Genomic DNA, 6,997 nt, shown 5'->3' with positions numbered 1-6,997 from the left:
CCGCTTGGGTGGGAATTTCTGATCCTTTGGCATCATGGATTTTCTTTATACATGTCTGGCACACTGTGGAAGCGTGCCAGAAAAGAAGAAAAAAACAATGGCAAAAGTCATGGCTTGGATAGTGAGGATGGCTACACGAAGCTGCCCACATAGTCTGCTGTCCATGCAGGGTTCCCAGAGGCCGTGCATTTAAGAGATTTTGTTGGATGGGTTAAATCAGGGGCAGGAAAGCATCTGTCTGTGAAGTGAAAGGGAAATGCACAGAAGTAGTCTGGGGCACTAGTCAATGGTAAAGTGGAGGCCATAACAGTCAGCAGGCGTTGCTGATCTCCAATTTAAAGAAACTTTTGTGTACCTGGCTTTTAGGTTGGTTTTCTGGCTTCTAGGGAACACTGGAATTCCCTCCTCATGGGACCTCACTGGTAGTTACTGAAGAGATATGCCATATTCCTCCACTTCATTTACATTTTTCCTCATTCTTCACTGACATATTCAGGCTAAGAATACCCCCCCCCTTTGTGATCCATAAGATTTCTATTGGTTAATTTTTGGAAGAAGGTACATAGGCCTTACTTACTAGTCTATCTTAAGCCAGATACTCCATTAATCCTGTCCATAACTAGTGGTTTTGCTGCTACTTAAAATGCTAATGGTAATCTTTATGCAGTACAATGATGGACAGTTGATTATACTTGTTGATACTGTTTATTTTGTTTTGTTTAAGTTTTGTATCAATGTATTCTTCCAACTGCAGTGTATGAGGGTGGCTGTTCTTAGCTTCATTAGCAACATAGTAAAACTTTGAATTTTTGATAATCAGGTATGCCAAAAGCAGTGTCCTGTTATGGTTTTAGTTTTCATTTCCCTTATGAATGAGGCTGGCTATCTTTTCTTTCCTTTTTTTAAAATCATTTTATTAGGGCTCATAGAACACTAATCACAATCCATACATACATCAATTATGTAAAGCACATTTGTACATTCATGGCCCTCATGATTCTGAAAAAATTTGCTATCTACTTAAGGCCCTGACATCAGCTTATTTTCCCCCTCCCTCCCTGCTCCCTTCTCCTCACAAACCCTTGATAATTTACAAATCATTCTTTTGTTATACCTTGCACTATCCCATGTCTCCCTTCACCCACTTTTCTGTTGTCCATCCCCCAGGGAGGAGGTTATATGTAAATCCTTGTAATTGGTTCCCCCTTTCCACCCCACTCTCCCTCCAATGTCGCGATATCGCCAACTGTCACCACTGGTCCTGAAGGGATCATCCCCTCTGAATTCCCTGTGTTTCCCGTTCCTATCTATACCAGTGTACATTGTCTAGTCTAGCCAGATTTGTAAGACAGAAGTGCGATCATGATAGTGGGTGGGAGGAAGCATTTAGAAACTAGAGGAAAGTTGTATGTTTCATCGTTGCTACATCACACCATGACTAGCTCAACTCCTCGCCATGGCCCTTCCGTAAGGGGATGTCCTATTGCCTACAGATGGTCTGTGGTTCTCTACCCCACACTCCCCCTCAATCACAATGATATGATTTTTTGTTCTGATGATGCCTGATGCCTGATCCCTCGACACGTCATGATCGCACAGGTTGATGTGCTTCTTCCATGTGGGCTTTGTTGCTTCTGAGCTAGATGGCCACTTACTTACCTTCAAGCCTTTAAGACCCCAGATGCTGTATCTTTTAATAGCCGGGCACCATCAGCTTTCTTCGCCACATTTGCTTATGCACCAGTTTGTCTTCAGCTATCGTATCAGGGAGGTGAGCATACAATGATATGAATTTTTGTTCTTTGATGCCTGATAACTGATCCCTTTGGCACCTCGTGAGCACACAGGTGGGTGTGCTTCTTCCATGTGGGCTTTGTTGCTTCTGAGTTAGGTGTTCGCGTTTTGTTCTTACTGGAATAGACACCTACTGTGGATATGGATTTGCCTTCCCTGCACGTGATGCTTCTGCCAAAACTACTATTTGTGGACTTACAGAATGCCTCATCCACTGGCATCCCATGGGTCAAGCGGTTAGAAAATAATTTTCTTCTGTTACCTATCTGCAATAGTATAAGCCAGCTAGAAGAACAAGGTGCAATAAATGATGCAGATATCATGAATAATGTTAAAAAGTTCTATAGTAACTGCATAGATTACTTAGAAGAGTGGACGGATTATTACAGTGATATCGAACATTTTCATTGGGTTACATTAAAACAAGAACTTAATTGTAATGATGTTCAAAAATCATTCAATCATATTACTCAAATTTCCCATATAGTAATATTTCCAAAAATGATATTTTTAATGAGGTACCATTATTAAAATATACATATATATTGATAAGGAAAGGTCAAATCTTGGGCATCAGCAAAAATCACAAAAGAGAACAAATGGTTAGAAATATTTCATCATTTTGAAATAAACCATGTTCCATACAATAATGCACTAAAAATTGTGGAATATGCGCTGTTCTTTACCAGGAACTAATGCTGCGACTGAATGTGTTTTTTTCTAATGTAAATAAAGTGTGGACATCAGAAATATCACAATTAAGTGTTGAGACTTGGAAAGCCATTTTATGTGTGAAAAGTAATTTAACAAATTCTAGTGAAAAATTTCATGACCTTTCAAATGACAGCAGTCTACTAAAAAAAAAATCACTCAAATGAGAAACATGCCAAGGAATAATAATATACATAACTTTTATGAACTTTATTTGTAAATTTACTTATGTTGAAATTAAAAATATATTACAATACTATTTTTGCGTTCTATGAAAATTTTTGTTGTTTCATATAGAACAAATTTTTAATCAAGAACTTCCCCTTCCTCCCCTCCTCCCCACCTCTTTACCAGTGTTGAAATCTGGTCACCTTACTGTACATAAACCAAGAAAAAGTCAGTCGAAAAGAAAAAGGGAAAGTTATTTAGTTTAAATTCAGAAGTATATCCTTTCATCATACTTATTAAATCTATATGCTGAAAACATAATCCAAGAAGCTGGGCTAGATGAAGGCACATTGGATAAGACTGTTGTGAAAAACCTCTTTAAAGTGATAAAGAGAAAGAGCTTTGGGTCACTTTGAGGACTACTGTTGGGTAGACCCAAGTCATGGTATTCTCGATCACTTCATGTATGCAAAAGCAGGACAATCAATAAGGGACACTGCAGAAGTTTTGATGTATGTGAATTATGGTGTTGTTGAAGAAGAATGAAAGTACTGAGCATTGCCAGAAGAAAAAAAAAACAAATCTGTCTCAGAAGTACAGCCATAATGATTTGTGGAAGTTGATATGGAGATTTTTTCCCCCTCATGTTCTTTGGGCATGGTGTTAGGCAGAGTTGTTTAGAGAAAAAAAATCCAGCGACACCCCCATGTATAAGAAAGAGACGAGCTAGTCAGGGTGCTGTGTAGCAATGATGAACCATATAACTTTCCTCTAGTTCCTAAATGCTTCCTCCTCCCCCCACTATCATGATGCCTTTTCTACCTTACAAATCTGGCTAGATGAGAGGATGTACACTGGTACAGAGAGGAACCAGAAACACCGGGAATCCAGGACAGATGATCCCTTCAGGACCAGCCGAGAGTGGTGATACCAGGAGGGTGAAGGAAGGGTGGAGTAGAAAGGGGGAAAACCATTACAAGGATCTACATACAACAACAAAAATGTGGGTAAAGGGAGACGTTGGATAGTGTAAGATATGACAAAATAATAATTTATAAATTATCAAGGGTTCATTGGGGGGAGTGGGGAGGGAGTAGGAAAATAATGAGCTGATGCCAAGGGCTTAGGTGGGAAGCAAATATTTTGAGATTGATGAGGGCAACAAATGTACAAATGTACTTGGCACAATGGATGTATGCATGGATTGTGATAAGAGTTGTATGAGCCCCCAATAAAATGATTAAAAATATAAAGAAAGAGCTTTATATAAAAAGATAATTATATAACAAGCAGACATCTCAGCCCACTCCAACTCAAATCCCTAAGTCCGATGCTAGTCCATAATTCCCTCTTCAGACTCATGGAGCCTCACAGTAGTGATGAAGAACGTTGAACTAGATCACAGGTTGGTGAGTGCTGAGTTAAGTGTTTCCAAGGTCAGTGGAAACATGGCCGAGTGCCAACAGCTCTCAAGGTCAGAAGCAGAGTCTCAGTAAGCTGTAAGGAGAAAGGGCAGAGAGAAAGGGAGGTTTCCAATTCCCCAGGCTTATAAAAAATCCACACACACATGGAGGCATCATTAGGCTCTGACTTGCTTGACAGGTTAGATTGCACGCCAATACTTTCATCTATCTTCAAGTTGACATAATATCATCTAACTTCTACAGACATGTTATCAAGAGGGACCACTTCCTAGAGAGGGATATCATGCCTGGTAAAGCAGGAGAGCGATGAAAAAGAGGAAGAGCATGAAGGAGATGGACTAACACAGAGGCACACACAATGGGGTCAAATATAACAACTGTGAAATTGGTGCGGGCGGGGGAAGTTTCATTCTCTTGTACCCAGGGTTCCTTTGAGTCTGAATCAACTCTATGGCACTTAACAACATCTTCCAGGAGTTATTGTGCACTGTATAGGCCTATTGTTGGCCTGAAAGCGGAGCCATGAGAGAGTTCAGTTCCAGACGCCAAGGTGTATAGATATTATCTTATCACAGACAGCAGTGCACCTCAAGATAGAACTTGAAATGCTCTTTTAGAGGATGAATGCAATGCAGTTCCTCTTGGATTCATAACCCCTGACAGACCAAACTATATGATCGTCCCATTTGAAACAGTCAATACCAGTCCATCTCAACTCTCTAATGCTCAGGTTATCAATCTTTAGGTATTATATTTGAAATGGGACCAAGGGAATAACACTCTTTACAACACTCAACCTATGAAACAATTTTACCATTCTTAGGAATAAATCCCCTAATACAAGAAGGGGTAGGAAAGAAAGACAAATAGAAAGGACAAACAACGGCACCTAACAATATTTTCTTGGATTAGTTTTTGTAAATTGTTTTTATGTTGCTGAATTTATGTACATGGAATTTTTCATGGTATTTCATTATAATTCCTGATATTAATTTTCCTTAGACCAGTTAAAGCTTCAGTGAGTATTAATGACCTTTTCAAAGACTGTCTCATTTCATTGTCATTTCACAATTTTTCTCTTTATTTTCCCTAATTTCTGGGCATTTCATTGCTCCTCTTTGGGTTAATTTTGCTCTTATTTTCTACATTTCCTAACGCAGTAGCTTCCTTTATTAATTTGCTACTGTTCTACTTTTTAAATATAAGCATTCCTTTAAAAATAACAAAAAATAAGCAAACTATTACATTATTACATATAACAGGAGTACCTGAAGATAGGGGAACTTTTGAGCCTAACAAGGGGTAGACTACAAAGTGTCCCAATTGCGTCAACTAATCATTTAGTATCAGGACTAGTGTGGTGTTGTCATGAGCTCAGAGTTGAGCTGCTAACCATGAGGCTTCTTGTAAGACCAGGCTTGCTATTCCTAAAGAGGTACAGTATCACAAAGCCACATGAGTAGTTCTACCCTGTCTTATTGGCTCAGTAAACATCAGAAGTGACTTGGTGGCAGTGCGTTAATTTTAGGTGAATAATTTCAGAGCCTGCTATAGTTTCATTCAGTAATGAAAATGAATTTAAAATGTTTAAGGAAATAGATTATTACTCACAAATATTTGTTAAAGACTATTTAAAGATACATTGTATTGAGAATAATTTTAAATCAGAATGAGAAAAGATAAGACAGGGAGCACAGAATATGGTTAACAGGTAAGGTGCTACAATAATTGAGAGTTTAAAATAATAATAATGATTAATGTGGATATAAAAAGGGAAGGTAGAATTTAAAAAATGAGGTATCAATTAAATGGAAAATAGGTGGGATGATTTGATTTAAGTCATTTTAAGAATTTCACATTGATTGAGAGAAGGCTTACAATATTGGATAATTACAATTTTTTAAAGTCAGGATGCACATAAAAAATCCTCACTAAGTAAACAGGGAATATATGTGTTTTATCATGGAAGGAAAAAAAATAGCTAACAAGCTTGATCAATGCAATGACAGTTGAAAGGATAACCAGAGGAAAAGGAAATGCATGAAATTAAAAACAACAAAATACAATGTTACAAATAAGTATAGATTGATGATAATAAAATTAAAATATATAGAAAAAAACCTGCCTTTTTATAAAACAGATGCCCTCGGTTTAGATCAGGGCTTTCTTTTTAAACCTTTTGACTCTTGACCCATTTTTACCTGAGAAATTTGTACTAGACCCCAGGCATACAAATATATAAAATAAGAATAACAAAAAAAAACAGCCATTTGACAATCATTCATAAAGAAATGCATTTACAAACAATTATTTGGTACACATAGTTTTACCATTTATTAAAAACTAAAGCAAACTTGCATTCTAATGAGATGGTGTGCTTGTGTATTTTTACATAACAAATTAAATCTTCATGGAGTATTTGATACTGTAGGACATAGAGCGTCATCAACATTTTCCAGAGTGTATCGATATTTTCATTTTACAACCATCCATGCTGAGAAAACTGATTCACATCACTCTGGAGTACCAAATGGCAGAAGTATGTTTAGGCCCATTTGAGAAATTGTTTGGAATTCTGTCCTAATATCAAGCCAAAATTCATATAACAATTATCTGGGAAACAAGATTTAAACCTCTGCCACATGATAACATGGCAAATGCCTCTTGAACTTTTGATGGCTGATGAATATTGTTTTATAAAAAATTTCAATTGAGTATGGTTTATTAACCACACTTAGATTTTTAGAATTAAATTTAGAAAGGAGGTATTTCTGAAACTGTGTACTTCATGTACTTCAAATGGTCAATTATAATTTTATAATTAAATATTTGGAGAGGTTATTTTCAATTATAAAATTTTCTGAAGCTGTAAACATTTTTAAAGAATAATTTTCCACCCT

Source organism: Tenrec ecaudatus, chromosome X (assembly GCF_050624435.1).
Source record: "Tenrec ecaudatus isolate mTenEca1 chromosome X, mTenEca1.hap1, whole genome shotgun sequence".
In the NCBI taxonomy this organism is placed as follows: Eukaryota; Metazoa; Chordata; class Mammalia; order Afrosoricida; family Tenrecidae; genus Tenrec; species Tenrec ecaudatus.
Note: the sequence above shows the minus strand (reverse complement) of the source record.